At 45.0% G+C, this 26,531-nt stretch overlaps 1 protein-coding gene across 1 annotated transcript in view; it reads right to left on the bottom strand.

The window, feature by feature from the left end:
• LOC139746055 (small G protein signaling modulator 2-like) overlaps positions 1-26,531 on the bottom strand; it is a 285,630-nt gene that overhangs the window by 199,598 nt on the left and 59,501 nt on the right. The window lies entirely within an intron of this gene.

Genomic DNA, 26,531 nt, shown 5'->3' with positions numbered 1-26,531 from the left:
AAACTACTACTACTACCCACCTACCTACCTACCCTCCCTTCCCCGCACCGCAGTCAGTCATTTGTCGACACAGGGGATCCTCTGCTTGTCATTTACATTCCAAGAAACACGGGGGGTTCAGCGACCAGACCGTCTGCAGAAGGAGGAAGGAGGAGGAGGAGGAGGAGCCCTTGAGAGAAGAGTTTCCGCTCCCCCCCGTCGCGCCATCTATCAGAAGGAGGTCGAAAACATTTCTTTGATCGAACGCGAGGATGGAGGATGATGTTGACTGGATAGAGTTCTGTTTTTTTCTTCCCCCACTCCAGACGTGGCCGATCCTTTGCTGGTGCATGGGAGAGTGATACGTCGTCTCTATTTTCACTCGAGGGTTGAAAGAACAGCCCAGCCCAGCCCCATCCAAGCCCTAGGAGACGTACCGTAAGTGTGTGTGTGTGTGTGTGTGTGTGTGTGTGTCTTCGACGTGTTTGGGAGCGCCGCTCATGTCGGCTGAGGGTATGATGGGGGTACGGAGGAGCAAGTCGTCAGCTGCCACACCAACACGTAAGATCGTGCATTGTGAACCTAACGGTCGGTGTCGCGTCCTCATCCCGAACCTGGTTGCACGAGAGGAACATGAAACAGACGGACACACACACAAGTCCGGTAAAAATCCCGCGCCCATGTCGGCTTGCAGACGTCTCCTGACGGAGGATAAGAGAGGTCTTTCGAGAGCGTTATGGCCTTGGCCATCTACCGGAGCCCTGAACGTCGAGGTTCTTGCTCCGAAAAAGAAATAAATGACCCCTCGTTCTCCTCTTTGAATATGAGGCATCACTGAGGCATCTCTCAGTCTCGCAATGGATGAGATAAAAGAGATGTTTTTCGAGTCAGGTGACCCTGCATATGTCTTTAGAAGGTATCTCAAGCCGCTGGTGTAGAGGAGAGAGAGAGAGAGAGAGAGAGAGAGAGAGAGAGAGAGAGAGAGAGAGAGAGAGAGAGAGAGAGAGATAAACACGTCCTCATCTTCCTCACCTCACCAGCATCGAGCAGCAACGTTGTCCACACACGGGGACAGCCCCGTGGACCCAGGGCGTCGGCGAATACATCTGTCACCGTGACGTGGTAGTCTCGGTGGTATGGCGAGGTTTGTAACCGCGAAATCCACTCCATAGCCTGTCGAGATCTGTCCAATCCTTGATATCAAAGTTTCTGACGTACAGTGAATCAAAGAAGTACATCGCGTCATGCGAATTTGCTAGTTTACACAGAAACACACACACACAATATATATATATATATATATATATATATATATATATATATATATATATATATATATATATATATATATATCTTTTCTTTTTTTTCTTTCAAACTATTCGCCATTTCCCGCATTAACGAGGTAGCGTTAAGAACAGAGGACTGGGCCTTTGAGGGAATATCCTCACCTGGACCCTTTCTCTGTCCCTTCTTTTGAAAAAAAAAAAAAAAAAAAAAAAAAAAAAAACGAGAGGGGAGGATTTCCAGACCCCCGCTCCCTCCCCTTTTAGTCGCCTCATCTATCCATCTGGAAATTTCCTATCCACAGCTGCTCCCAGATCCACCCCTGCCAGAATGACTCTCCAAATTTTACGACAGAAGCTCACCTCGAAATTTCCCTTCCCGGGAATATTTCTTTGGAGTCTTCAATGAAGGGGAGACCGTTTTTTTTTTCTTTTTTTTTTGCCATTACGAAAGCGACTTCGTGGAGTCCGAGGCTGGGTGTAGCGGAGCGAGAGGGAAGAACGCTGACATGGTCTTGTAAAGATGTTGTGATGTAAGACTGACGTGGTATCCAGTAGCCTCTGCTCTAGCGCTACGAGCCCACGGGCCCTTTGTGGTAGGCAGCCTCCACTGTCCACCTGGTCTTACCTGATCTCCAGTGAAGGTGGCGGTAAACTTCACGGCCACTTGAGATGATTCTGTCACCGGGCAGTGAACTCGACAGGCAACCAGGTTGGCAGGTTCCACAAGTGATCCTCAGGTCAAAAGGTTCGAAAAGTACTCAGGTCAGAGGGTTCTACAAGTCATCCTCAAGTCAGTAGGCTCAAAAAGTACTCCGGTCAGAAGGTTCTACAAGTACTCCTCAGGTAAGAAGTACTCAGGTCAGTAAACCTGGCAAGTACCCAGGTCAGCACGTGTGACCCTCTGGTCTGTGTCCACAATTAGTCATGTCAGTTGACTCCTAAATCATCAAGAGACGTCTTTGTGGCCTTGACTTCTTGGACTGAGGCTAGGTCATTGATGAGGTCAGCTCATAATGGGATGGGGCAATTGTTAAAGATCCCTGGGGTTATTCAGTAGTTCATTATAATTCCAAGACTCCTCAGTCCTAAAGATCACGGCTGTTTGAAGGTAGTGTCATTGTTTTCACAGTTAAGAAAACCTATACTTATCACTTACTCACGTAATCAAAACATCTTATCAAAGTTTAGAAGCGCAAACACTTTCCTCCTTACAGAGATTCATGTCCCTCCAAACTCCGATCATATGCTTTTCTGTTTCAAATTTACTAACTCGCCTCTGCTTTCTGTTCCAGTGAAGATGATATCTTCCGATCGATCCATGATCCAGTGTCTGAATCCGCTCAAGATACTCAGCCCTCGTAAATCCATGCCACAGACAAGGTCCTTATAGCAACAGCACACTGGTGTCCTGTGTATCACCAACTCCTGATCACAACACTGGTAAAAACGACAGCAGTGTCTCTCGCTCGAAACTTACCCTTTTTGCCATACCTACTAACCCGACGCTCGCCTTTTTTTTTTTCTCCACCTCCCTCAGTCAAACTCGACACGACCCCATCCAATCATATAAATGACTGTAGACAACAATTTCCGTTCCCCATCCATCTGATCCAGTAAGGAGAGGGACGGATAACTTCCCCTCATATAAGCGGAACACGAAGTTTATCCGCACACCAGCCCAGCGTTCCCGACTCCCCTGCACACCAAACAAACACATTGGACCTCCCCCTCAACCCATCCTCCACGCCATTATCGTCCTCAGCACAACTCGTATCCTCTCGTTACTGTCTTGTCTGTATACAGCCCGCCTCCATCTTCTGTTCCCAGACGCTGTCCACTCAGGCTCCTGCCTCCACACGGCAACAATAATGCGAGAAGTCTGCGCACCCCCCCTGATCACCAGCTCTCAAAATGTCTCACGTACGAAGCCTCCGCCAGGATTTAAAGGCATCATTACCCTCTACGTGAGACTATCTACCTCTGACTCTGACTTGTACTAAGAGAGCTGCCTCTCCTCCTCAGTCTGATTATTCATGGCAATTTGCAATCAAAATTACCCAGAATAAATACAAGAGCGAGATACTAACTTCATATTAGGGACAAGGAGAGTTTCTATCTAGGCTTCACTTAGGAGAATCAACAAACAAGTCTGTAATTAAGTTTCATGCCTCAAAGGGATCTCTTTACCCTCAGTCCATCCCAGGACGCAAACGCTGTCTGGACGCTGCACGCATCTGTTAACCGTATTACCTCCGGCCGTGCTACCACCATCCAACGTGGCCTCAACTTTGGCTCAGGTCTAGACGAATGTCTGAGGCTCATGGACTGCAAGGTGCCTTCCTTACCCAGGCAATCGCCTCCCTCAGCAAGACCAGCCTCGCCAATCCAGGCCTAATGGCCGCTCGTCAATCCTGTGCCTGCAATGGTTTGCCAACTCCCCAAATCTCCAGTTCCAACAAACAAGTCCCCATCCCTCTCACTTCTCCACTGTAGAAATCCTAGCCTCTCTAGTTTCGAAGATATGTCCTGCAGGACTAACTTGAGTCGTCAAACGGTTCTCAGTTCTCTGTCGTCCACTGCTAGTTTCATGTGAAGTTTGGACACGTCAAGATACAACTTATGTCTTATACGAAAATACTTCCGCTTCCTATCCTTGTTGCAGACCGGCATCTGTCTCTGCTATCCTGTTTTCATCTATATTAGACTCGGTTGTTATGAACCTATTGTCATCTTCGAGAAGATGACCTCTTCGTAGACCATCAGGTCTTCTCTTACCTGTCCTTCCCATGTACTGTCCCCCTGCAGATAACCTCTTCGTAGACCATCAGGTCTTCTGTTACCTGTCCTTCCCATGTACTGTCCTCCTGCAGATAACCTCGTTATAAACCATCAGGGCTTCTGTTACCTGGTTTTCCCATGTAGTCGCGCCACCTTCAGAGTGAGAACAAAAGCAAACGAACACGTCAGACGCACTGGAGTGGTTTTGCGACGAGTGTCGTTGTATACAGGAGAGTGTGGTATGGGTGTCAGGTAGACCCGTCCTGCTAACTCACTAGTGCTGGTGGAGGTAGAGGAAGAAAAAGGTCAGGAGTTTCCTCACTGCCTCTGGTTAGGGGGGGAGGGAGACTCCAGGGAGTAATTAGTTAGACAGCCGGCTGACATGGATGGATGATCTGCTACACTCAATCCTTCCTCTCCACACTCACCTCCTCTCTCCCTGCTCTCCACACTCACCTCCTCTCTCCCTGCTCTCCACACTCACCTCCTCCCTCCCTGCTCTCCACACGCACCTCCTCTCTCCCTGCTCTCCACACTCACCTCCTCCCTCCCTGCTCTCCACACTCACCTCCTCTCTCCCTGCTCTCCACACTCACCTCCTCTTTCCCTGCTCTCCACACTCACCTCCTCCCTCCCTGCTCTCCACACGCACCTCCTCCCTCCCTCCTCTCCACACTCTCTCCTCTATTCTATCCACGTCTACCCTAACATTCCAGCCACACACAAACACACACACACACACACACACACACACACACACACACAAACACACACACACACTCCTTCCTCTTCTCATTTTTCCAGGAGGCCAGAATCTCACCATTACTCTTTCTCACCCATAACAACCTCTCTCAACCACCACCTCTCTTTCTCACCATCATTACCACACTCTCTTCTCATCAACCGAGTCCCTCACCATCTCCTTTCACCACCGCCACTACTCATCAACCTCATCCGTTGTCGTGCTGGCTCACCATCTCTCTCTCTCTCTCTCTCTCTCTCTCTCTCTCTCTCTCTCTCTCTCTCTCTCTCTCTCTCTCTCTCTCTCTCACCGCCGCCCTCCACCACGCCACAACAGTGTATCATCTTGGTATACAACATCCCGAAGGCAAATTTGTAATCAGAGGCGTCTGTAATGTCCTCATTCCCTCCGTCATATGAAGACGTCGTACACTCTCTCTCTCCCTCAAGGCGGCGGCGCCACGATTGAGCATGATGGTGGTACGACCCTTGAGCATGGTGGTACGACCCCTTGAGCATCATAATGGTACGACCCTTGAGCATGACGGTACGACCCTTGAGCATGATGGTACGACCCTTGAGCATGGTGGTACGACCCTTAAGCATGATGACACGACCCTAGGGGATGACGGTATCCTACCCTAAAACACGACAGTACGACTCCTACGCACGACGAAACGACCCTTGAGCATGATGGTATACAACACTAAAACCCGCCGTTACGACCCCTCAGCAAGACAGTGCTACCCTTGAGCACGACAGTACGACCCTTACACACGACGGTGCGACCATTTGAGCACGACGGTGCGATCCCTGAGCACAATGCACGTCTCCGACGTCGCCTGTGTTCAATCATAAACACTTCCAGGGCCAACACGACCGAAGCAGGAATTATAGTCGCGAGGTGGACTGAAGGACGGATACGCACAGCAGCAGCAGCGGAGCACTGGGTCGTCACGAAGGTGCTTGTGATCATGGAGAAGTTGTGAATGATTTAGTGAGGCAAACATGGAAGCACGTACTAGAGTTTTCAAGGAGGAAAAGCCTGTCAAGAGGAAACAGCCCAAATACGAAATTCTTTTTCAATAAAGAAAGAAAAAAAGAAGAATGATGATGATGATTACAATGAACGGTTTGCTGTAGGAAAAGAAAAAATATATATTCTGATCGCTATATCCTTAGTATTTGTAGCAAAAACCATCATTCTGTAATGGAATTCCCGAAGAGAGACGAGGACCACATGCGAGAGGAACCCTTTTCTAAGAGGGAAGATCACATGCGAGAGGAACCCTTTTCTAAGAGGGAAGACCACATGCGAGAGGAACCCTATTCTAAGAGGGAAGACCACATGCAAGAGGAACCCTTTTCTAAGAGGGAAGACCACATGCGAGAGGAACCCTTTTCTAAGAGGGAAGATCACATGCGAGAGGAACCCTTTTCTAAGAGGGAAGACCACATGCGAGAGGAACCCTATTCTAAGAGGGAAGACCACATGCAAGAGGAACCCTTTTCTAAGAGGGAAGACCACATGCGAGAGGAACCCTTTTCTAAGAGGGAAGACCACATGCGAGAGGAACCCTTTTCTAAGAGGGAAGACCACATGCGAGAGGAACCCTATTCTAAGAGGGAAGACCACATGCGAGAGGAACCCTTTTCTAAGAGGGAAGACCACATGCGAGAGGAACCCTATTCTAAGAGGGAAGACCACATGCGAGAGGAACCCTATTCTAAGAGGGAAGACCACATGCGAGAGGAACCCTATTCTAAGATGACCCAAACAGAAGTCAATCACTGTCTCATGTACAATGAACCCTCTTTCTGTAATACGATACCAGCAGATGTACGATACCAGCAGATGTACGATACCAGCGGAAGATGTACGATACCAGATGTACGATACCAGCGGAAGATGTACAATAACAGCAGATGTACGATACCAGCAGAAGATGTACGATACCAGCGGAAGATGTACAATAACAGCAGATGTACGATACCAGCAGAAGATGTACGATACAAGCTGAGGATCTACGACAGCAGAGGAAGATGTACGTTACCAGCAAAAGATGGAACGAACCCCATTCATTAAACCACCGACCTCCAGACCTTGGCCGTGGTCTACGCTCCACCCAACACCCTTACCTCAGGTAAAAACAGAGATACACTCTACAGGTCCGTAATGTACGAAGTCGATGGAAACAAATACTACATCACGCGGGGGTGTTGGTAACACTGCCGGGGCGGGCCGGCGCCGAGCTAGGCCCACTGAAACAGTGTCGGTTGGGTGGAGTGTGAGAAACAATGGCCAGCCACTCTCGATTACCCGTATCCCCCCCCCCCCCATTACACGACCTCCCTTCCCTCCCACCACCATCGGATGAACCCACACCCACTATGCTAGAATGCATAGTCATTCTCCCAGAGTGCCCCGCATCTACCGCTTTCGGCGACTTGGAGCCATCTGGAGACATGACTTCCATTCAGCCGTGTGTGCGGCGTCGAAACGTGTCCACCTGGACCACCAGCTGTCCGGCGTGGCAGATGGTGCACCTAGACCCACACCATCACCCGTGTAAGTCCACATCTTTCCCTGGCCATGTCCTCCTTCAGCTCCTCCCATCCACCACAACCACGACCTCCACCACCTACCCACAGAACGCCTGGTCGTGCTGAGCGAGTATACTACGACAACCACGACCTCCATCATCTACTCACAGCACGTCTCTTCGTGTCGAACGCGTACTACGACAACCACGACCTCCACCACCTACTCACAGCAAGTCTCTTCGTGTCGAACGCGTACTACGACAACCACGACCTCCACCACTTACCCACAGAACGCCTGGTCGTGCTGAACGCGTAACACGACAACCACAACTTCCATCATCTACTCACAGCAAGTCTGGTCGTGTCGAACGCGTACTACGACAACCACGACCTCCACCACTTACCCACAGCACGTCTGGTTGCGCTGAGCGCGTGTACCACGACCTCCACCACCTACCCACGGCACTCCTGGTCGTACCACGACTTTCCATGGAAGGGGCAGTGGTGCCCCCCCACGCGGGCAGTAATCTACTGGGGTCGTGAAAGCCTCGGCAGCAGGGAGCCGTCGTCAAGCAGTACGTCACCGTGGCTACCAACCACCGCCCTGGGCCAAGCCACACGGCATGTCACAAGACCCGGGCAAGAACATCCAAAGGTTTGATCTCCATTCCGAAACCGTACAAACGAAAGCACTTAAAAAAAACACATCAAAGACCTGTAGAATGTGTAGCTCTATCTACCGTTCGTTCCTACGCCAATACTAGAATGGTTACTGTATCGAAAATAGATTAAAGGCACGTCATTCCTACTTCAGCTTTCTAAAAAATAAAAACATTCTAACACGCGAACATTAAAAATAAATGTAGATAAGTATTAGTGGATGGTTTACCGTTCTTACCCCAGCATTCTAAAATAATTCACACGAGGGCTACGGTCATTCACACCAACGGTGTCTGGTGGGCCTGGGGGGGGGGGGGGGGGCAGACACAAACATTAAACAAACAAACAGCGTAAACAGGTGGTGTTAACCCACGGCACGAACTGGTCTCAATCAGCAGTGTAAATTGGCCCCAGTCAATCAGGCAGACAGACTCGGAGTCTATCCAATAATCCCTCACCTAACAACAACAACAACAACAGCAGCAGCAACAACAGCAGCAGCAAAAATTACTCATGACATAAGAAGCGACGTGAATTCCTACGATAACCGATAAGTTACGCGTGCATACGGGACGACCCACGCCACAAGGTGGTGTAAGAGGCCATTAATCACACGGAGCCACAAAGTGCGTGTGAATTATTCAGCAAATATTCATATTCAGGCGTCACACTTGCGGATTCCTCAGGGGTAGAGAACAAGCAACCCGAACGGTGTGGCGGGCTTTTTTTTGGGAGAGAGAGAGAGAGAGAGAGAGAGAGAGAGAGAGAGAGAGAGAGAGAGAGAGAGAGAGAGAGAGAGAGAGAGGAAGTCTGTCTCCTCGCGTCCGGAACACTGCCGCGCCCTCCCTTTAAGGCTTAGGGCTCCATCCCTCATCACTCACCACCACCACCCTTACAGAGATTCATGTCCACACATGCAGGAGTCTCCCTCAGGCGTGGGAAGGGATGAACAGGATCATCTCTACAACGTACACCATCAGCACGAGGAGCTTCAAGTACGAAGAGAACGCATAAATATGAAAGAAAACGTATGTTATTCAAAATGTATCAGAAGTGAACACTGCAATGTTTTGCGTAACTGAAAGACTGCCCTAGTCAGACGAAGCACTATTTAATAATAGTAATCATAATAACAATAAAATCTGCACTGAATTTTACTAAATATATTGCTATAAAATCTTCCGAAAGTCTACGCTTAAAACTCCACAGGAAGGACAATAAACGGAATTGAAAGTAGCAAAATTAAGTGACAAGTCAGCAGAAATTTCTTAAATACTGTGCAGGTCAGCAGAAAGTTGTTACACACGGTGGAGGTCAGCGGGAACTTCTTAAATACAGTGCAAGTCAGCAGAAACTCTACTTCCAAAGTTTGGAGAGTGTAAGTAAAGGTAACAGTATTAATGGGTCGAAGCCTGTTTAGACCCCTGAACACAACGGTACGACCCTTGAGCACGACGGTTCGACCCTTGAGCACGACGGTAAGACCCTTGAGCAGGACATTACGACCCTTAGTAAGACGGTACGACCCTTGAGCACGACGGTTCGACCCTTGAGCACGACGGTACGACCCTTGAGCAGGACATTACGACCCTTAGTAAGACGGTACTACCCTTGAACACAACGGTACGACCCTTGAACACACCGGTATGACCCTTGAGCAGGACGGTACGACCCTTGAGCAGGACGGTGCGACCCTTGAGCAGGACGATACGACCCTTGAGCAGGACATTACGACCCTTAGTAAGACGGTACTACCCTTGAACACAACGGTACGACCCTTGAACACACCGGTATGACCCTTGAGCAGGACGGTACGACCCTTGAGCAGGACGGTGCGACCCTTGAGCAGGACGATACGACTCTTAAGCACGACGGTACGACCCTTGAGCACGGCAGCATAAAGGTAACCATGATTAAGGGTAGCAGAACCGTCTTGCTCAAGTCCTACAACCGTCGTGCTCCGAGGGTTTTAAAAAAGTCTCAATTTCTTCGCAACGAAAATACTGCGTAATACAACCACTTTATTCATAAAATGTGGGCGAATAAAAACTTTCCCCCCGTAGCATCCTTGAACTTGAAGGATCCCTGGGGTACGACGTTATTCTTCACTTCTGAAAACATAACCGTTGCCGGAGTCTCAAAACTGCCCCAGAAGTTTTCTCAAACGATCGCGAGGACAGACTGAAGAAGATCAGGGGAAATGTACTCTATAATAAAAGGAGTTTTTATTTAGTGTTATATATTAAAAGGATTTTTTTTGTCTATTTGGCTGTATAGATTAAATTGATAATTTTTATTCTTCGTATATGTCGGGTCTTTATAATACTGGCAAATATGATACGAATGAAAAATCAACATTTAATGTTACCCCTTCCGACTGTAAAAACAATCAAGTTTTGCAATTCCAATTACTAATTCTTTGGAATTAGTAATTGGAATTTTGACGTGAGTGGAAAATATAATAACTATAACACATCAGGAGCTACAATCATTATCATAACCTTTTTAATAATATTACATTTTTTAGTTGATACACTAAATTCACTAAGTTTACGCTATCACATAATACTCTCCAACAGCCAGGATTCGAACCCAGGACCTTTCGCGTGGTAGTCAGGAGCGATAGAGAGAGAGAGAGAGAGAGAGAGAGAGAGAGAGAGAGAGAGAGAGAGAGAGAGAGAGAGAGAAAGAGAGATAGATAGAGAGAGAGAGAGAGAGAGAGAGAGAGAGAGAGAGAGAGAGAGAGAGAGAGAGAGAGAGAGAGAGACCAAGGTGGCGCCATCATCAATAGCACCCCCCCCCTCCCCCTTCCTCCACCCCAAAAACCATGCCAGCAGGAGGACTCCGGCTTTTGGCGGCAAGTTTACTATACCGGGGTGAGGGGGGGGGGGGGGTGCGTGTGCACGCGCGCGTTACGTGACTCCCCCCCCACCACCCTCCAACCACCCCACCATCCCCAGAGGGGAGGAAGGTGAGGAGGGGCGGGCAAGTCATGTGCTGTGCCTGGGTAATGTGCCAGCGAGGGTGTGCGTGTTATGGTCAATGTTTCTGGGGATATTACACCCCGGGGGTAATTCAAGTGCCTGCAAGCATGAGTCCCACCGACTGTTCTGGAGACGGCGGGTGCAATTACCTTCCCTGTAATTACCTATTTCTTCAGGGCTGGGGAGGAGGGAGAGAGAGAGAGAGAGAGAGAGAGAGAGAGAGAGAGAGAGAGAGAGAGAGAGAGAGAGAGAGAGAGAGAGAGGTCCCCCATCTCGGTAACTTTTTTATATTCTTTTGTTGTTTTTTTTTTGTTATTAGACATGGCATGTCCATATCTGTCACCGCAGGATAGAAGAGTTTTGGGGCTTGAAAACAGAGTGGGGCGAAGTGTGTTGGGGCTTGAAAACAGAGTGGGGCGAAGTGTGTTACGCGCTATCGAAGTGCTACGCGTGTGGGGTGGGGGCGGAAAAGACGGCAACCTGGGGCCAGAGAAGGAAACTGCGACAGCCACTGTAGTGCTGGCACACTCACCTTCCCGGTACCCGAGCTGGTAGTACCTCCAACTGGTGGGTGGTTGCCAGCCACATATACTACCAGTGTGTCTGTGAGGAACGGAGATGGTCGACTTGACATGACACAGGAAACAAAAGTCCAAGTGTACAGAGTCACATGAGACAAAAGGTATTAAGCATACACACACACACACACACACACACACACACACACACACACACACAATATTTTAAAGTTAGTTTACTCAGATATCGCTTTCTCTTCACCTCATTGCTGGCATAGGATAGTGTATGTGTGTGTGTATGTGTGTGTGTGTGTGTGTGTGTGTGTGTGTGTGTGTGTGTGTGTGTGTGTGTGTGTGAGCATCAAAGAAGTAAAGACATGGTACATATATATAAAGTTAAGAGACGAGGCGACACACGTATAAAACTTTCTCCCCGTATCATATATATAGTAACACAGAGTAACACTAGGATTTTGTCTGCTGCTATTTTGTACTCTTACTTGTCTCTTGGGATTCTATTCCCTGATATATATATATATATATATATATATATATATATATATATATATATATATATATATATATAGGGAAGGATCACAATTTTGCGCGTGATCAAGATATTCCTATGAGTCCAAGGGGAAAGTGAAGCACGATAAGTTCCCAAGTGCACTTTCGTGTAATAATCACATCATCAGGGGAGACACAGGAGAGAAATATAAGTCAGTTGATATACATCGAAGAGACGAAGCTAGGACAATCGCATGTTTACCAAATGGCGTTCTATCTTCGTCTCTTCGACGTATATCTACTGACCTATATTTCTCTCCTGTGTCTCCCCTGATGATGTGATTATTACATGAAAGTGCACTTGGGAACTTACCGTGTTTCATTTTCCCCGTGGACTCATAGGAATACATATATATATATATATATATATATATATATATATATATATATATATATATATATATATATATATATATTCAAAGGTGTGTTAGATGAGATTTTGTTCTTTCGGGTTTCGGCTGGGCGACAGTGTCAGTGCTCTGAGGATACATATGACTGTCTCCTTTTCATTAAGTATAAACGGAACATCTGAACACACACGGTGGACACAACACTTAAGAAAAGAGATGTGAAGACATTCTTATCGTTTCCTGATATGGAATCCACTACGGCAGTTTAGATATGGTCCCAAACCTTCCTGGAGCCATGTAAATATAAATATTTTACGTAAACGAGTTAAAAGTGAGAAGGCAAGAATTAGACGGAATGTGTAGAGCAACCATCCCTCACGCCTGACGGAAAATATATGAAAGAAAACTTCAAATGTGATCATACATCACAGCAAGACATCAACATGCCAAGGGTTAGAACGTATTTAGAACGTGTGTTTCTAAAGTAGTGTGTCGGCGTAACACACAAAACCTCTTCATGAAACATGTAGGTCACGTACGAAGTTCAAAATCGGACAAGCTCATCATGCTATTGACGGGTTATGTAAACGAGGGAAATTCTTTTCTATACATATATGACACAGAGCTCTGGCCTTCCATATCAAAACGGCCATGGATTAAAGGCTTGTAGGCAATAGATATAAAAAGCAACAGTATTTCATATGTCAAAATAAAAACAGCAGAAACTATCGTGTGTATATAGAGAACTGCCATTTGTTAGCGTGAGTGTGAGTAATGACCGACACACACACACACACACACACGCGACTGGACGTGAATGCTAGTTGCTACGTGTGTTGTTGCTGGTGCTGCTGGGACCTTGGTAAGGACTGGGGAAGCCTTTTGAAAACAGCGGCGCGTGATGAGGAGGGCCTCAAAGGAGGCATACTTAGCCCGCCTCACTGAGTACCTCTCTCTCTCTCTCTCTCTCTCTCTCTCTCTCTCTCTCTCTCTCTCTCTCTCTCTCTCTCTCTCCCAACCCGGGTGAAGACAAGATGACGTGAGAGAAAACCGATGAACGTAAAGATACAGCCATGATGAAACGCAAGAGAGAGAGAGAGAGAGAGAGAGAGAGAGAGAGAGAGAGAGAGAGAGAGAGATAATAAATACTTACCTACGAGTACTTACGACGAAATTTTAGTTAAAAGTACAAGTACGTACGAGAAGATTTTGCGTCTAGACTAGGCTAGCGCGTAGCGCTCACCGCAAATCTTGCGTGGCTATGCTATCTTATTCCACCGCTAAATCCTTTTACAATCATCAATTCTTGGCTGTTCTGGGTACTATATTTCACCATCTCGTCTGGTTTGAGGGTTTCCGATGCTTACTTTAGATGTGTTCCTCATTCCACAAGATAAAACACGGAACAACCTCTTCACCTTTTCTACAATGGTATTCCTGTATTTTGCCAGTATGGATTTAGCATATTCCCTGAGAATACTTACAGACTTAATCCCTCTGTTTCCTCCTAAATGTCAGGCTTTTCATTCCAATACTTTATTTTTCGTTTGTGATCTATTTTCTGCCACGCAGACTGTACAGATGCAGTTGTTCTAGCCTTTAATGTTTAAAGGCGTTCCAGTCTTTCAATCTCACATGCACAGGGTTTCTGAGTTCTCTCTAGTGTATTCACCTTCAGCCCGTTTAGCTGATGACCATAGAAGGCAGGAGTATTTAATTTCACCTCTTAATAGATTCAGTCTCATCGTTAACTTTTCTATCTCTCGCGATGAAAATTCTCATTGTCATACCACTCATTGTTTGGCTCGCATTCCAATCTTATGAACATGCGCTCTGAATTCAGGTTTATTCATGATGGCATATATATATATATATATATATATATATATATATATATATATATATATATATATATATATATATATCAAGTTTCTGTGCATGTTATCTTTATCTAATCGTATCGTGTCACTGACAGGTACCGTGTGCAACGCATCTGGATATACTCAATCAATTTGTCTTTCTGACAGAGACAATTCTGAGCCTGGCACTGTTTCCTGCAGCGCACCAGATAAGAAATAATCCTTGGACATGGTTCCCTTTGGTACTATTTCTAATGTTCCGCTTGTCTGACATACCTTGATCCATCCAAGTCCCGTTTTAATCTTAATATTTTGTTTTGATAATTTTCGAGCAGAGTTCTGCATTTTGATGAAACGCCTTGGTATAGCAACAAGACAAGACAGTATCCATACACCTTCTTTGCATCCGAGTTTAATGTCTTCTAACAACGGGCTGGTAGTCAGTATTTGTGCATTCTTACTTGGAAAAAAAGATTCGTTTTGACCTTCATCCATCATCTAGTCATGATTCAAATGACCCATTATTTTTCTTATTATTACTCTTTCAGCAGATTTAACTGTATTGCACGTCAGACTCACTGTACAGTTAGAGATTCTTATTTTGTGTGTTTCCTGGTGTTACACGCGCCATTTTATGAATATCTGCTCCACTTTTCCCATCTAGTCTTTGTCTCATTAGTATTTTCCGGTTTGCTCGTCATATTTATTTAATTGCACGAGGAAAATACATGGAAATCCGTCATATCCTGGTGGTGCTTAGCGCGTTTTCCCCGAGTTGGTTGGTCTCTTGCTTTATATGCCACTTCCAGTTATTGCGCTCTCCATAATGGCTTTCTCATTATAATGAATGAATATTTCATCATTCAGTTCCTCTCTGCTTTGAGTACGGAATACTGATTTATACTGATCAGTTAACACTTATCTATTTCCCCGAGTGTGGCTCTCACTCACTTTTGTTTACCCCATTTACAAAATGTCCCAATCTCGGATATTCCTTTTTTTTTATCATTGTTTTGTTTATGAGAGAGAGAGAGAGAGAGAGAGAGAGAGAGAGAGAGAGAGAGAGAGAGAGAGAGAGAGAGAGAGAGAGACTCCCATCCCTTCATCTCAAAAAATCGTACAACATTCCCAGTCCTTCAAAGTTCAGCAGAGAGAGAATACTATAACAACTATGTTTACATTTCCCTCACACTCCGTACGAAGGGGGATATGCATACACACTCATCATATCAAGAAGGTATTCTCCATCCTGGGACGGAAGTCTAGCTAAGACGAATGTAAACCTTCCAGATAAAAATTAAAACACATAGATCTACCTAAACATACATATCACTGTCCATCGTGAGGGAATGGTGAGTCTAAGAAAAATCACACTTCGGCAACTTCGTAACACATGGAAACGTTTTCTGTGCGATTATCATTTTGGGAGACTCGTGAAATAATCGTTACTTCTCTCGACTGTGGGAATCCCTCGGGTTAAGAAATAATCCTGAAGATGTTTGCTGAGCTTTATCAATGTTTTCCTTCCTGATTCCTGGGAAATCTCAGCAGGAACTGTAGCGCCAGCAAACACTTCTCAGCGACCCAATAACTGCCAAGTCTCACCGTAGGCTATATAATGCTACCTTTGCTTATTTTTCTTATATTTCTAAGGCTATATAATGTCATTTACCTTTGCTTACTTTTCCTATATTTTTTTTATAATACCCATTCTTTTCGTTATGGATTTCCTTTACGAATTTCTTAACGCCTGAGTGACTTTACACATGAGTTTCCAGAAAGGTTCGTGTGTGCTTCAGATGATGTAAACGTACGAAACAACTGCTTCAAAGATAAAAAAAAATATGAAACACTTTCAAGGCTTCTTACGAAAGAGTTCTGAGCTTCTAAACGTTACCGGGTTCCCTCGGTATCATGTTTACTGCCGGAATCCTATTGATTTCAGCAAGTAAATGTATATTTGTTTGTGTGTGTGAATAAATCAAAACTTTCCCGTCAAGGTGGAGGTCATTGGAATTCTAGGCAATGAGATTTCCGGGAGTGACGTAGGGTTCTGCTCGAAGGGTTCATCTAGACCGGATGAAGCACAGAATATACGGAGTTATCCGGTGCAGTCCGTAAACAAGAAGGGTGGGTCGGGTCAAAGGCTAAGCCCTTATATCCAAGGGTCGTGCCCAAAGGGCAGTAGTGTCGTGTCTAAAGTATTAATACCATTGTGCGTAAGGAAGGGGTAAGGTTGTGCGTAAGGAGGGGGTAAGATATCTTAAATACATATATACTCTGAAAAAATAAAAAGACAGTTAACAGGAATACTTTTCGTGAAATATACGGGTACGTACTTAATTCTTGGGGGAAGTAATTCACGGTGTTTATACATTCATGTCTGCAGTTATCTGACTTTTGTGGCCGTCCATTCCTGATTAAACTGACAACAGATCCGGTGTCTGACTAATTAGGCTTCGTGTCAAGTGGAAGGAGTAATATACGAACGACTTTTCGCTTCTCTTTACGAGCTTTTGAATTATCCATGGTGGGTTTATGTATTACACTAATGTATTATACACTTGTCGGTAAATATCCAATTCTATATCCGGATATCAATATCTTAAGTAACTATTGATTCAAAAGTGTCCGGGGTATGATATCTGAAATATGCATATACTGTAAATCATAATATACGAGCTAGGATACAATAATGCGAGGGAGGGCGGAGCGTGTTGTTGTTGTTATAAGTTGCCAAGTAGGGAAATATAGATGTGCTGTCGGCACGTATCGCTCGTTGCTTCATTAACGTCGAGTGCAGCAACACCGCTTTCCTCAGTCTCCACCGTTCCCTCTCTCACTGTACAAGTCTGCTTTGTCTGTTTTCCAATACCCTGAATATCCGCGAGCGTGTTCTCTCTCTCTCTCTCTCTCTCTCTCTCTTAGTCATCAATATTATGGGTTTCGTGAGGACGGTTTATTGCTGTGTGCGTCAAACGCGATGAGATGCCCTTCGGGTATATTTCGTCAATCTCTCATATCTTCCTGGCTTGGTTATGACTTGCTACGACTGTCAAGCAAATTTGAAATATATAAGTACAGCTCAGGCAATATTAAGTAAGATAAGTTGTAGTAATATAATATATAATATAAGATAACACACACACACACACACACACACACACATATATATATATATATATATATATATATATATATATATATATATATATATATATATATATATTTTTTTTTTTTTTTTTTTGCTTTGTCGCTGTCTCCCGCGTTTGCGAGGTAGCGCAAGGAAACAGACGTTTCCCGCGTTAGCGAGGTAGCCCAAGGGACAGACGGAGAACCGTCGCATCCGCTCGCATCGTCTCTAGCTGTCGTGTGTAATGCACGGGAACCACACCCTCCTATCCACAACCAGAACCCACAAACCTTTCCATGGTTTACCAAGGACGCTTCACATGCCCTGGTTCAGTCTACTGACAGCATGTCGATTCCAGATTATCATATGGTTCCAATTCACTCTATCCCGTGCACGCCTTTTCACCTTCCTGCATGCTCAAGGCCCCAATTGCTCTATATCTTTTTCATTCCATCTGCAATTTGGTTTCCCGTTCTTGTTCCCTTCACATCTGACACATATATCCTCTCTGTCAACCTTTCCTCTTTCATTCTCTCCATATGTCCAAATCATTTCAACCCACCCTCTTCTGCTCTCTCAACCACACTCTTTTAATTACCACGCATCTCTCGTACCCTTTCATCACTTACTCTATCAAACCATCTCACACCACATTTTATCCTCAAACAGTTCATTTCCAACACAATCCATCCTCCTCCGCAAAGCCTTACTTGTAACCTATGCCTTCTACCCATATAATATTGTTTGGACCACTATACCTTTAAACATACCCATTTATTAATATCACTATCATCATTGATATATATATATATATATATATATATATATATATATATATATATATATATATATATATATATATATATATACATATATATATGTATATATATATATATATATATATATATATATATATATATATATATATATATATATATATATATATATATATATATATATATATAGTTTTCTACTTTTACATCGCGGGAGAAGTTATCTTCGACAAGGCTGTGCTATTTAGCATCAGTGGTCGGAGATGGGTAAATTCTCAAGAACCTTCACATCACAAAGGTGTCCATCATTTCCCAGCACAAGCGAGGAACGCATCCTCTTAGCTTCAGAAGCCCTAGAAAATGGGCTCTGGTGTTATCTGTATATCCACAAATTACGTCATCTTTTTATACACAGCCGCTGTTCTCCACTTTAGCTGAGTAACGCTAAGAATAGATGAAGAACGGCCTCATTCACTCGCATCTAATCTCTGTCTGTCATGTGTAATGCACCAACACGTCACTGAGAAGCCTCACAGAGCTATCCGTTGTTTTCCCTGCCTTGGTTCAGCCCACGTCGCCCTCGGTATACCAAGGTCGCTCCAATGTGTTCTATCATCTTCCTGCATGTTCAGGCCCCAGACTTTCAAAGCATCTTTCACTCCCTCCTCGGTTTCCCCCTTTTCCTTTTTACCTTCACTTCTGACATCTATACTTTTTAAGCCTCTTCTCAACCTATCCTCCCCCATAATGATCAAAACCGTTTCAGCACAACCTCTTCAGCCCATTCAAAGAAAATTCCTCATAGTATAATACCATTCTCTTTCTCCACAATTTCTTATTTAATATATATATATATATATATATATATATATATATATATATATATATATATATATATATATATATATATAATGGAACTTAGTCGTGGCACTGCAGGTCAAGGGAGAATGCATTTATGTACCAAGTGCTCGGAGACAGTTATTGCAGGTGTGATTGAATTCTTGATGGACGAGCCGGCGAACTGACTGGGTGTATCAAGTTACGAATCTTCACAACAAATATCACCCACTGTCTTACGGTAATACGTACGGCTTTACGTGGATTTGGTTTTGTCTTAGATTAAAGCGTGACATTCAGTTTATTTCACTGTTCTCGCAACAAGGATTTTACTTACAGAGTTGAAATGAAATAGACGTGATTAAAAATGTATGAATAATTTACGTTAATGTACTAAGTTTAGAACGAGGGCGTTCGCCACACAGCACCTGGAAAGATCACAGTCTCCCAGCAAGACAAGCATCATATATTTCAACCTAGTAGATTACCAAAACTCATGAAATATTCACACTCATCCCGACTTAGTGAAGATTACCAAGCACCCACAGTACGTTTTCCCTCAGGTGATCTTGTGCGCGCGATCCTTTCATAAGTTCAAAATACTCCGCATATCGCAGGTAAAAAGTGAGCAGCAGCTCGGGAGAACATGGTGGTGGGTGGCAAGGGTTCTTCTGGAATATTGAGAGAGCGGGAGATCAAGTTGGATGGTGGTAAGACTTACGTTATATTACGTTAAGTTAGATTTACGTGCTGATATGAGGTCCGGCTAGGTTAGGAAACGGGGTTGAGAGGTTCGCTTAGGTTTGGGGTTCAGGACTTGTAAAAGATAAGGTCCACAACTGATGGCAAAAATAAGCCACCCTTCCTTCCTTCCTTCACGATATTGCGAAATTCCAGCGTCGGAATAACGGGAGCGGGGAGAGCCGGGGTAATAGAACCGTCGAGAAGCGAAAATACGGATGCGTAGCCGAGACTACGAATACGAACAGGTTCCTCTGTCCTTAGTACGAAGCAGTATGAAGCGGTGTTGCTCTGTGTCCGTCCACTATGGTTCTCGGAAGCCTGTTTCCAATATTCTGCTTTGTCCATTTCTAGAAGCAGCGACTTTCGTCTTTATCAATTATTCATAATCCGATAAACGATGTCCCAGGAATGCTTCGCTGAGACTTTTAAAAGGCTATATTAGAATAACTGTTTCAGTTCACTCTAATCCTAAGGACATTTTTCGAAACACTCTTTATGTGTTTAAATGAAAAAAAATAATGAACAGCTTTTAACGGTTAAGTGGAAATTAATTTCAGCACTGTAGTTTTTTTTTTATTTTCAATTTTCGTTATAACACTGAAAAGCTTATGTCTAAATTCTGAGTCTATACATTCATAAACATTACCAACGCTAAGGGTCAGTGCCCCCCCTCCCCCCATCTTACACAGAGTCCTTGTTTAAAGGGTACTAATGAGGAACTTCTGTGAAAAGGCAGGCCAAGCGCGTAGCGAACACCGTAGGAAAATCCAGTTATGAAGAATGAAGTATGTGTTATTAAATGGTGTGTGTGTGTGTGTAGTGGAGAGATTGTATGTTTGTGGACTGAAAGCCCGCAGCATCTCGAGTGAGTGCGAGAGAGAGAGAGAAGGAAAAAAATACAGACAGCTACTTGGGCCACAGAAGAGTGGAACTTGACAGCCACTTGACAGTGCTGGTCCAAATGAATGAGCGGCCATTGCTACCCCTTCTGATGATAGCCAGGCGGGTAGTACTGGGGGAAGATAGAGATAGATAGATAGATAGAGAGAGAGAGAGAGAGAGAGAGAGAGAGAGAGAGAGAGAGAGAGAGAGAGAGAGAGAGAGAGAGAGAGAGAATCAGAGGTGGCTGGCTGCGTTCCTGGTTTAAATAATGCCTTTTATTCATCACGTCCCGATTCTAATTATACATACATTCTGATGGGTTGACGTGCATAAATGAGGTTCTCTTAACAGGTTTTGGGCCGCTTCATAGCAAGGTGTTTGATTCGAATCCATATGAGGCGAGTTCTGGCGACATCACAGTGATACTTAACCCCCTTACCACACAGTACTATAGATGTTAAGATAGGCTTTGACGCAATAGATGTTGTTCTCCGGGGGGTTTGAAAGAAGCTTGGAAAGCTTAATTTATCGGCGTAAGCATACTTGACCTTGAACGTTTGTGAGCATCTATATCTATATTAATCACATTCATCGTTGTGACACCTTAATCATCTTCTACACTGATCTTAATGAATATTCATTCATTTCATAGTTTTAATGGCAAAGTAAACTTTATGAGGTAATTAGAAATATATTTAAGCATTACGTCCTGTGTGACGCCACTTACAACTGTAAATATGAAACATTTACGGTTTAAGTTTAAATCACAAACGGTTTGTGTCATACTTTTTCGCTTAAAAGAGAAACTGTCATTGCTTTACAAGCAGGTTGTGCTACATCGCACCACCAGTGCTATCTTCATATTCATTATAATGAATTCGTTCTAATTTTCCTTCCAACTTGACGTAATTACATTAAGACTTCTTTTGATGAGGTAGTCCTTTACAGAGATTTTGGTATGAATTACTTCTTGCCCAGCAGTTTTCCTTGATGTACGACGTTAAGCAATTATATATATATATATATATATATATATATATATATATATATATATATATATATATATATATATATTTCATACTATTCGCCATTTCCCGCCTCAGCGAGGTAGCGTTAAGAACAGAGGACTGGGCCTCTGAGGAAACATCCTCACCCGGCCCCCTTCTCTGTTCCTTCCTTTGGAAAATTGAAAAAAAAATGAGAGGGGAAGATTTCCAGCCCCCCGCTCCCTTCCCTTTAGTCGCCTTCTACGACACGCAGGGAATACGTGGGAAGTATTCTTTCTCCCCTATCCCCAGGGATAATAATAATAATAATAACAATATATATATATATATATATATATATATATATATATATATATATATATATATATATATATATATATATATATCCGTCAGTGTTCAGAAGCAGGGAGATTATGTCTAGAAAAAGAAATAATAGTCTAATTAGATGGATGGTTCGAGGGAAGAAATATGACTTACTTCATGTCGTTTGTGTGAGCCTGTCGCTGGCTGATTGGCTGGCTTAGGAATTAGCTCCCCCCTACCCCCACCCCCGTTCATTTTTCGTCCCTAATTACCTCGGAAAAATATTAACTGCCTGCCTGAGACACAGGTAAAATGAAATTCTGCTGTTCATTCATAAACCTCTCCCAGACTTTAGCGTAAAGTTCACCATGGCCGTCGACTTTGGAGGGAGGTTCCATAAAGAACAATTTCGTCTCAGAAACCCATTCAGCTGGCTTCGTCAGACGCGCTCCTGACACCCGCCCGTTAAGCTTCACAAACAAGCTGGAACAGCTTAATACCCACCCGTTAAGCTTCACAAACAAGCTGGAACAGCTTAATACCCACGTTGGGTCGGGTTTAATAACCTAACCTCCGTACTTAGGCTTACCGTACGAAGGCTACGATTTGTTTAAGCGAACTTTGACGCCACTGACCTGTGTGATTCTCGGGCAGCTGTTGACGTGTTAACTAGGCTTCTCAAGTCTACTTGTGGGTTTTCTGTCGTCCGTCCACTAGGCTTTACATAACAGCAATCCGGTTGGTTAAGTCATTCTACGATAGTCTTGGTATCGTATGCTGTTTGGGTAACACGTTCTCTATCTTCTTCTCTTTTTTCTCTTCTTTAGCTTTACAAAGTGGCTGAAAGTCTCTCCTCTCTCAGTCTTATACTTGGGTTTACACATTTGGTATCTGTCTCATCAGACATTTACCGTTTGTTTTCAAAGATCTGAAAGCTTGACGTCAAAATAAAAAAGACTACATCGTACTCCAGAGGTTAAATCGTCGTGCTCAAGATGTCAGGTTATCGTAATTCCAAGGATGAAGTAACCGTTGTTGTACTCAAGGACTAAAGTCATCGTACTTGACAGGTTTAAAATTACTGAACTCAAAGGAGTTAAGTCGTGGCACTTAGAGGTGTTAAGTCAACGCATTTAAGGGATTAAGTCGTCGCACTCAAGGGAGTAATTCACACACACACCACACACACACACACACACACACACACACACACACACATCCCGCGTCAGCGAGGTAGCGCGAGGAAACAGACGAAAGAATGGCCCAACCCACCCACATACACATGTATATACATACACGTCCACACACGCATATATACATACCTATACATCTCAATGTATACATATGATATATATATATATATATATATATATATATATATATATATATATATATATATATATATATATATATATATATACATACTTGTCAAGACCAAGGCAAGGCTACAGATATGCAAAGAGCTTATGTCCTCAACACCATGCCGGCATATGGCATTAAACTAAGCCAACATCCTACACAGTGATGGGACTGCTCAGCTCCAACCTGATATACGTCCTTCAGTTAGTTACGGGGAATATCTATATATACACACGGAGCTAGAGATGTGTGCGGATCCCGTAAGGCAAACACAGCCATATATAGATTCAGCTAAATCAAACACTTGCCTTACATGCCGTTTACACACACACACACACACACACACACACACACACACACACACACACATACATACACACGCATACATACACACACATACACACACACATACATACACGCGCGAGCGCCAACACAAGTGTAAAACTCTCTCCCAGTAACACACAAACTGTAATCGTAATCAGGCACACACACACACACCAGGAGATTCCCCCCACCCCATCCCACCACCACGAGTGTAAAAAAAAAGAAAAAAAATCCCTCTGCGTACATTATAAACAGGTAATTACACACCTCTTTTGTACAGCACTGGGCGGCGAGAGTTTTGAGAGTTTCAAACTCGCGGGGGGACGCACCTCTTCATGTGTGACAACGGATTGTGATTACACAAACAGTAATCACCACACATCAGGACATAAACAGTAATCATTACACCAAGAGATGGTGGAGGGGGGGGGGTGCAGAACCCCTCACTCATCGCTGTACAAATAGGTATATAAATACACACAGTTATATATATATATATATATATATATATATATATATATATATATATATATATATATATATATATATATATATATATATATGACTAATACATTAATTAATCAGAAGTTACATACACACAATCACTCGTCACAACGGAGTTGATCAGCGAGCCTACGTAATGTATGACGTCACCGACCCAATGACACTGCGCCTCTCGTCCCGCCAGTGACGTAACGTTATTATGACCCCTCCCTCGGGGGTCACATCGCCTCACCCCTGACACGCGACCACCATTAGGCCAACTTCCTGCATGGCCAAAATCCTTCCAGGGTCATGAGCTGAGAGAGAGAGAGAGAGAGAGAGAGAGAGAGAGAGAGAGAGAGAGAGAGAGAGAGAGTTTACACACACACACACACACACACACACACACACACACACACACACACGCCGTGTGGGATGGGATGGAGGTTGACGAATACTATGCTGTCTGCTGATGATGGCCATGGTGGTGGGAATTGGTCTCTACCCTTCTGAATGCATGCATGCAAGACCTCCCTACTGGTTCGATGCCCTTGTGATGTTGTGAGAGGGGGAGAGGAGAGGAGGCGACTCAAGTGGTAGGAAGAGGAGGAGGAGGAGGAGGAAGAGGAGGAGGAGGAGGAGGAGGAGGAGGAGGAGGAGGAGGAGGTGGTAGTGTGGCAACGCTGTGGAGAATGGTGCTGGTGTTGCTGCCTCGTCTTGCCAAAACGAACGTGGAGGAGCTCCACGTGATAGGCTGGGGAAGTGGATTCGGGAAGGTCAGCGTATCGAGCGCCCCCCCTCTCCCCCCCTCACCTCTCTCTCTCTCTCTCTCTCTCTCTCTCTCTCTCTCTCTCTCTCTCTCTCACAGGCTCTCCGGTATGAAGGACAACGAGGATGATCACGCATGCCCTTTTCCTGCACCTTTTTTTCTTTTTACTAGCAGTATACTCTGTGTGGCGGGAAGGGATGAGCGAAGAGGCAGGGGGGCACACATATCTAAGTTCGAGGAGAATGGAAGTTATTTAATATCCCCTGAATTCAGCTGGGAGGAGGGAGTCCAAACCACCCCCTCCCAAGTGTCTCGAATTCGACGAGGAATTATTGATTGAATGGCTGTAAGATTTGTCGGCGGCACTGACGTGTTTTCTCCCCCCCTCAACCTCCCTCCATCTTCGTAAACCATCCGAAGAACTTGGCCCTCCTTAGAAGTACCAAAAGGCGGGTGGAACATATCGTTGTCATGGTGACGTGTTCGGGGGAGGGGATGGATGGATGCATCTGTCTTGGAGGAGGTCGATCTGGAGGGACGACTTAGTCGGGAAATGATGGGGTCAGCGACGAGACCATGGCCAGAGGTCGTTGATGTATTTCTTTCCCCCCAACACCTGAGCATGGGGGGGGGGGGGCAAATGGGGTGAGGAAGCGACAGAATCCTATCTTTGTACACCACCCTCTCCCCTGTGGGACGTCACGGGGGTGTGAGGCTACGTGGCGATCGAAGGTGGCCTCTTGGAAGCGTCAAGGCTGACAACACCCCTAATGAAAGGATGCCCTGCGAGTCATGCGCTGAGATTTCTCTGCCTGCAACCCAGGGTTGACGACTTCGTCCATGATGACGTCAGGTATGGCTGGCAAGTAGGTAAGCCTTTGGGGGGGGAAATCGATGGAGCTAAGGACCATCACAAGAGGGTCCTGCAAATTTTCCTCGTCACTGCGACAGGCAAGGTTCGAGAAGACAGTAGGCTGCGGTGAGCTTCATAGCCACCAAATTGCTGAGGTGCCAAAGAGGAACGGCCACGGTCTTGTAAGGCCAATCAAATACACAAGTTTCCCAGGAGCTCGGGGGCGGGTGTGAGGGAGTGAGGGATATGAGTATTAACTCACCGGGAGAGTGTGAGCTTGTTGACTCGGGTATTAGGAAGACGCGTGAGGTCCCCCGCCAATTAGTGGGGCATTCTGGATCCTGGAGGAAGGGGAGCACTGATGACGGAGCAAGGCGGTCTGGTGGTTTGGGCGTTGGGCCTAACAACTGCCAGGGTCATTCAGCCCGTCAACGTAAGTTGCATCCACCAACCGAATGATCTTTAACGTCTTCTTCAAGTGTTCGATATAATTCCAAGACGACCACAAACACTCTCACTATGCACGTGGCCCATGGCGGAGCAGATGCGCCTGCCTAACTCAGGGAGAGGGAGAGAGGGAGGGAGAGGGAGGGAGAGAACCATTTGTACAGTGTCCTTGGTAAGCCAGTGGGCTGTACAGGAGCGCCTAGATTGTGTCGCCTTCTGGCGGCTTCAAACTCCCTTTTTTACACACGCTCGGGGAGGTAGGCAGCTTGTGTCAAGCTTAGGGAGGTGTGTCTACGGCAGACGATGGCGCACTGATCTTTAGAAAGCTGAGCTGTTGCTACAGAGGACCAC

The sequence above is a fragment of the Panulirus ornatus genome, chromosome 63 (genome assembly GCF_036320965.1).
Source record: "Panulirus ornatus isolate Po-2019 chromosome 63, ASM3632096v1, whole genome shotgun sequence".
NCBI classification, from domain to species: Eukaryota; Metazoa; Arthropoda; class Malacostraca; order Decapoda; family Palinuridae; genus Panulirus; species Panulirus ornatus.
Note: the sequence above shows the minus strand (reverse complement) of the source record. Positions and strands in the feature narration are given on the sequence as shown.